Raw genomic sequence first — 7,869 nt, forward strand, 5'->3', positions numbered from 1 at the left:
TAACTTTGGTCTGGAAAATGGTGAAAACTGGGTGGAGAAGCAAGGTTCTATGTTCAGGTAAAGCCAGCCACAGAAGAAAGTTAGTCATTTCTGACCTTGGTCTGGCACACTATGTAAATTACTGATCACTTTGGCCTGTGCAACAGGTGAGCTACATTTCCACAGAAAACTTATGATGCTAATCAAACGGGCATATCTATAAAAACTGGATGAAAGGTTATAAACCCTGCAAACCCCGATATCTATCAGCAAAATACAGAAACAGGACATCCAATTTCTCTCTCAAAACTTTAAAATTCTTTCAACAGCTAAACATGATACTGAACTTTCTATAAAAGAAACATTATACATAAAAACTCTTCTTCTGTCCCTAAATAATACACAGTCTTCACAGGATTTAAACCTATTTTAATTTAAGTACTTAATTTGTGCCACATTATTTTATTTTCTGTTGTTATAATTTGTATATCCAAATTGTTTACTTCTTATGTATATCGTATTTCTTTTGTAATTACAAATATTGTTTGTTTGTTTTGTACCTCCAGATTACTGATGATGGAATTTTTATGATTCCGAAACGTTAAATAAATGCTTCCTATTACCACGTTCGTGTTGTGCTTATCATTGTTTTGTATCTGTTATTTTTGCAATTTGTTTTTACAGTATGATTGCATTAAGTATATTTTAAATTTTCAGTTGTAATTTGTGATTACTTGGATTTATGTAAAGCAATATTTTCTGTATTGCAAAGGGTAAGTTGTATTGATTTCTTGACTGGTACACTGGTTCTCTTAATTGCTTTTTAAGTTTTAATATTAGAGATAGTAAAGTCAGCCTGATAGTAATGATATGAGGATAAATTTAGAATAAAAGTTTACTATATGCTTCCTAACTTCCCAGTTAATATATAAAATGTTTCAAAGTTTCATTATATATTGAATCTTTTATTCTTAGTGAAAAAAACTGGTCAAGGAAACCACTAAGTTCCTCGCACCCTTGTTACTCACAGACGTGAGTCACTCAACTAAGATATTATATGTGCTTTCTCTTAAGAAAAATCGTTAACATAGCACATAGTGTATAGAAAGTTCCAGTAATTTTTTCTACTTGAAATTCAGGTGATAATAGAGGAATAAACAATCTCTTGTTTTGCAGTGGGAGCAATTGTTAGTCATGTTGGTTACACCTGTGCCGTAACAAGAATGACATTGTTGTTCTTCCTATATAATGCCATGTTTTCTCAGTCTGGAGAAAGTTCATTGAGAATAAGGTATACTAATTTGTTGCTTAAACACAATACAATACACTTATTAAATATGCAAAAACTAAATAACCTTTTACATTAATCTTTATTAAAATTATATTTCAATAATTCAACATCTTCCAAAATCTGATCTATGAATAAATTGAAAACTTTAAATCAGTCACTTATTTTAGTTAACAGTAGTTACTGTTTCACTGAAGTTTAAACATTGTAAATCTAGATTATGAAAATTTCAGAAACATTTGCTAGGTAAACCTAGTGTATTTACTTTATTTTTTGTGCAAAATATTTACAATTTCAACATGCACATACTTGATATGTCAATGTTGTTACAAATACTATTACCTTACGCTTGTAACATTGGTTAAATTAGTGATACCTCTAACCTGTTTCATGTATAAAAATGTAATATATTTCTGTTATTACCTTTCTGTATTAGTAAATTATAATTATTACAAATACTATTATAACTTAACAAAAAATATGGTCTTCCAAATGGTTGATTACTTAATGCTAATAAATATTTGACTGAATTGATACCCAAAGCTTTCTCCATTTTTATTAAAACTTAATCTGAATTCTAAATTATCTCAAAAAATATACACAACATATCAGTTCTGGTGAAGAATTTATTTCACTAAAGCTTTGTACAGACGAATATTTTTTGAAATAATTCCTTAAAATTCGTTCAAAATTCATTTACTCAAATATACTTCATAGCAAAAAACTTGACTAAAATATTCACACTCGGGTAAACTTATGGAGCAAATAATCAAGCTGTATTCATTTTACCTTGTGTGACCAGAACAGTTTATTTTGTTGAACCTATCAGGTACTTCAGTAAACCACTTGAGAAAAACTTACATATAAATCCACCTTTCCTGTTGATAATAACTAAAACTACACACAATGAGTTACGTGTTCTCAGTTTTAGCACAAGTAGGCTAACAAAAACCTGCAGCCCATTTAGTCATCCAGCTTTATACATTTTGGTTCCTCTATGCCTATACCCAATAGTTGTACTACACTTGTTTATGATTAAATAATAATAATAAATATCAATACATTATACTTTGCCATTAAACTGTAATAAGTACTTTTCAGTTCAAATGTAATTTAAGAACAATACTTATGAAAGTCTTTGGGTGATGTGAAAAGTCAAAGCAAAACTTTCACAACATTAGTATTTTTTCAAGAATTTAAATAAGAGACAATGTTTTTTTCCTGCAAAATAGGTTCCACAGGAAATAATATAGAATTCTAATGTTAAAAGATATAATTAGGAACATTTCCAATACATGTCTTCAGCAAAGTAAGTTCAATCTGTTAGCACCTCACCTCTGTTTTATATAGTAGACACATGCACAAAGTACCAAAATGTTTTATGAAAAACATAAACACCTCTAGAGTAAAGTTAAGACTCCAAACAAAAGTAATTACATAGTTTACTGCAGTATATATTATTACCAATTTTCAACAATGTTTATTTTCAAACTAAATTTAAAGACAGAAATCTATTTATGATTGTAATTTAAAGACAAATAAATACACATAAGATCTAATAAAAAAAAACATTTACAACATTTTCTTTCCTTCCTTGAAGTTATCTTGAAATTGAAATTACTGAAATAATCATTTTGTGATTTCCACAAAGCACACCAAAATTACCCACAAAAGTGTTCAAAATAGCACAAATTATAGAAGCTAAGACTATGGAGCACCATATTCAACTATTTATTGAGCATCTGTTCCAGAACACTCAGATATAGTAATACTACTGTTAAAAATGTTGCATAAATAATTAAACTGCAGTTTGTTTGTTTTCTTGTCCTATGTAAATTTGTAATTCAAAGCATCAAATAAATCCTAGTTCTAGTTGAACATCACATGCTCATAAGTGTTCTTACGTGGACCATTGTAATGCCGTAGACTCCTATCCTTCCCCGAATTACTTAGGTTTACTTACTGATTTAAAAGCTCTAACTGAAAGAAACAAATAAATCCTGGTCATAACATTAAGTTACATTACAAATATACTCACTAAAAGCTTGGGTATTATTTACTTCACCATATATACTGGAACATAATTTTTTTGTTTTCGGAAAACACTGAACAAATTTTTGTGTAATCTCTTGATCATTTTGTTTTTGTAAATTAACCCACAAAAACTAAAGTGTAATGAAACCATAAAGGTTTCTGGATGAACTGAAGATAAACATTTCACATAACATTCTATGAAACATAATTAGGATTAAAAAACCTTTTAAGCTAAATTTTTCTTCCTTAAATACAAGAAGCATTAGTATCTGAATTAACATTTTTCTCACTATGACATCTAACATTAGACAAATATTATAGAATAGCTTAATTACAGAAATTCTAAATAACTAAACTAAAATTAAAAGAACATGCAGAGCTGAAACCTTAATACCATAAGCATGTATAAACTATACCATTAAATGAATGCTAGTCTATATACATAATCTGTTGATACATTACCCTGTGTAAAGTTTATAAGGTTTTCTACACTAACAAATATAATGCAAAAGACAATTATTATTTCTGACTATAAGTACAGAATTCAAAACTGTAAGGTAACATTTTTTTTCACATGATGCATACACATCAAAACTCTAAACATTTATTTATGTTTGTATAAAACCTCCTAAATAACAAGAGATATAAAAAAATGTTAATTCTTAATTTCTCTATCTACAATAGCTGGATCGAAGATTTATATACAAAAAAATTTTTCTAAATTTAAATTAATGGTCATTTACAAGTTATTAAAATTAAGTTTACAAAATGTACAAAGAAAGAAGAAAAGTAATAAAAATATATCTGAAACCCACTACCAAACTCCCAAATTTATTATATATTTATAACATTAGAAGAAGTAACAAGTTACAAAATACATTTAAATAAAGAAATGTCAGAAGCATTCCTACGATTCTACACGATATTATATACAAATAGTGTGTTCATTCAAAATTTATACCTAGCAATAAACCTTAATAGAAAAGTTTTAAAATTTGTAAATAAGCATCTAAATCAATGTACCAAGTTCAGACTAGAGCCTTTTCTTCTTAGTTTTTCACATTACTCTGTAAGTTCTTGCACGTAAGCCAGAGGAAAATAACCAACCTGTAACATAATCAAAAACTGGAAAATAAATTTCTATCTGAAGTTTGACCTGTTCAGAAAATGAAAATTTGTTGCTACAATAAAGTTAAATGTTTACATATTTGGAAAATTGAAACTTTCTGTTACAATAAAGTTACATGTTTACAGATTCGGAGAATGAATGCTTACTGTTACAATAAAGTTACATGTTTACATGTTTTGAAAACTGAAACTTTCTGTTACAATAATATTACATGTTTATAAATGTGGAAAATGAACACTTACTGTAACAATAAAGTTACATGTTTGGAAAATTGAAACTTTCTAATACAATAAAGTTACATGTTTACAAATGTGGAAAATGAATACTAACTGATAAAATAAAGTTACGTTTACAGATTTGGAAAACGAACACTTACTGATACAATAAAGTTACATGTTTACAGATTTGGAAAACGAATAAACTCATTCTTCTTATGTCAAGCTTTTATGAAAGATAAAGATAAAATTTTTTCCCTTTATTATGAAATATATCTTCTTCATTTCATTCGTAAACAAATACAACCCCCTCCATCTTTTCTATTCATCGTTTCGATCAAAAATCGTTTTCATTTCTCTATCTTTCCTTAATAATAAACAACTTTATACTATCTATAATATCATTTTTTTACATCTCTTACCTTCTCTCCTACCTACTAATGCTTAAAAACAGCCAGCCATTAAAATTGGTATAGAAATATTCTTTAATGATAATCACAATTAATTGTAAGCTATATGTATTGTGTGTAGCAAACTTGCTGTTATACTTGTTTGGTAAAGTAACATCGTACCACAAATTACAGTTTAAAGTAATGCCAAATATAATTCATACAGTGAAACCTCTAGGAGCTGCTGTTGCCATACATGACTTTAGAGGTGCTTCTTCCAATGTACTGTCCCTACAAAAGGGAGATAATGTGACTATAATTAGCAAAGCTGGAGGAAACAAGGGTTGGTGGAAGGGAAGACAAAAACATTAAAGAAAATCGGTTTTTGAAGTAATCTAAACTACAAAAAACATTTACAATGTTTACTAATGATAAGCTATAATACATCAGTTGAAATTGTTTTCTAAATCAAAATAGGCTTTATATTTGCATGGTATTTCAAACATTAATCAAGTATTCAGTTGTCTCACCTGCACTTTAATTGAGATTCAGGGATCTAATATGTGGAAAAACAGATGTAGTGACTTATTGCAGGTGAAATGACAGAAACAAGACATGGTATGAAGTTTAAAAAGAAATGCATATTTATTAGAAACAGCAAGATGAAGGTTAAGTTGAATACATAGTAAGTGGAAAGGACTACTGTATTGTAGTCTCTAAACATTATGTTATGTTAAAAGGAATTTTCTTTCAATTACAAACAATTTGATCCATTTATTTCACTTTAAAGTTAAAAGTCAAAAAGGGACCTATTGGTTCAACTTGACCAGTAGTTCTCAACATGGTTCATAGAAGGAACACAAAGATCACATGTCTAGAGGTGAATTCCATATATTTGCTTTAACATATCATTAATATGAAACAGGTTGCAAAATACTTTGGAATAAAATTCTTCTCCTACAGCAACCCAAAACTATAAAAGAAAGAAACGGTGTAGAAACTACAGAAATCATCAAAGCAAACGATCTCTCATTAAACCATGATAATGGCAACCTCAGACATAGTTGGCAAGGTTTATTCACCATTCATACATTTGACCTCTGCCTATATCTTGTCACCTGTTGACACCATTTCTGTCGCATTTAATCCCTGTGTCTTTTGTCTTTATATAACAATATATAAACCTTGTATTGCTTAGTGCTGATCATACTTGAAATACACATACCAGTGTTCTGTCAAAACATGTAGTATGTTCCACCAACAATAAAACTTTTCCTCATAAATCGTTGTTTGCCTACCCATTAAAATACAACTGAATTATGAAATATTAGTTAGTATTCATGACTGGAAACTGCTACAGAAAGTAAAACTCAAAATAACCTTAAACAAACTTAGTACATTAGAGCTTCAGAAAAAATGTAGAATGTTCTGTAAATATAGGTGAGAGAGATGTGGTACATGCTATTTGCATATTACATCTAAACTTACTGCCAACTCAAGCTTATCAAGTTACAGCTAATGAATATGCAGGAAAAAAGTACCAGTAGGTTAAATATAAGGAATAACAACTAGAGCATTTAGATGACTGTTGTGAATGTTTCCTGGGTGGATAAGTATTACCAAATCAACTAGAAAAACAGTATTAAATATCAAACTTAATGGCTATTAACCCTTTTGAGATGGGTCACGGGTGAAAGGCCATGTCATCTTGTTTGTTGACTCGAATTCAAAATTCTATTGAACTACTAGTTCATGAATTTATGTCAATAACTTTGGTACCAAACTATAGATTATAATTCAAATCTTAGTACTGTATATTACTCAATTTCTTAATTTAAAAGCAAATACTAAAAAAAATACAGATAAACATCGATTTTTGTGTGCGTCATGTGGTATGTTGAATCCAGCACTGGTTCAAATTAGATGTTTGTAAAGTCAAAATACTAAGTCTATAGTTTCGTATGAATTAGAAACTCAAATTACCCATATTGACAAGCTATAGTATAAAATAAGAAGGTCTTATCTTTTCTATTTGCTAAGATATTGCTCATGTAGTAAATCTAACACAGTGGCACCCAACCCACGTCTTTCCTTTTTTGGAAATGCTCCGTTATATACACTTACTTCTATATATATGACATGAATAACCAATCAGAAGCTAAGAATGTCCCCCTAGTGGCTTTCTCAGCCATTTTAACAGGCTTGACCCCATCTCTTTCTTTTAAACTAATATTTCAATGAGGTAGGGTGTGTCTTTAGTCTGCTCTAAATTTCATATTTTTTTTAGAATAAAATACATCTTGGTTACTGAGCTTGATAAATTATGGTGGAATTCTATGGTAATGATATAGTAATTTATGATTTTTTAGTGATTCAAATGTATATATAAATCTTAAAAAAAATTAGTTTGTTTCATATCCTCCACGTGCAAAATTTTCAAAGGCTTAGCAACCTTCGTCAAGCAGCAATCAAGTACAATTGTTTGTTTTACTTCTTTAGTTACTGTTCTATTCTTTATGAAAAATAAGTTAAAGAACTTATTTCAAAATTGCAATAATATATATTAATTGAAATGTGACAGTATTTTACAAAATACCAGTCTACTAAAACAAAGCCAAGATGAGTTACTTTGTACAGACCAAAGGTCAGTTTTATGTTATTTGATACTGGTAAGATGATCGCATGTGAGCCACATCATTGTAGCTTTTGTATTGTTAGCCAAGCATGGCTGAAAGGTCAATATAATAAAAATAATAAATATATATATATAAATGTATAATGAGATTTAACCTGTTTAGTCTAAACATTTATGTTTTTAGTGTTATAATTTATGTT

Source organism: Limulus polyphemus, unplaced genomic scaffold, assembly GCF_000517525.1.
Source record: "Limulus polyphemus unplaced genomic scaffold, Limulus_polyphemus-2.1.2 Scaffold2298, whole genome shotgun sequence".
Taxonomy (NCBI): Eukaryota; Metazoa; Arthropoda; class Merostomata; order Xiphosura; family Limulidae; genus Limulus; species Limulus polyphemus.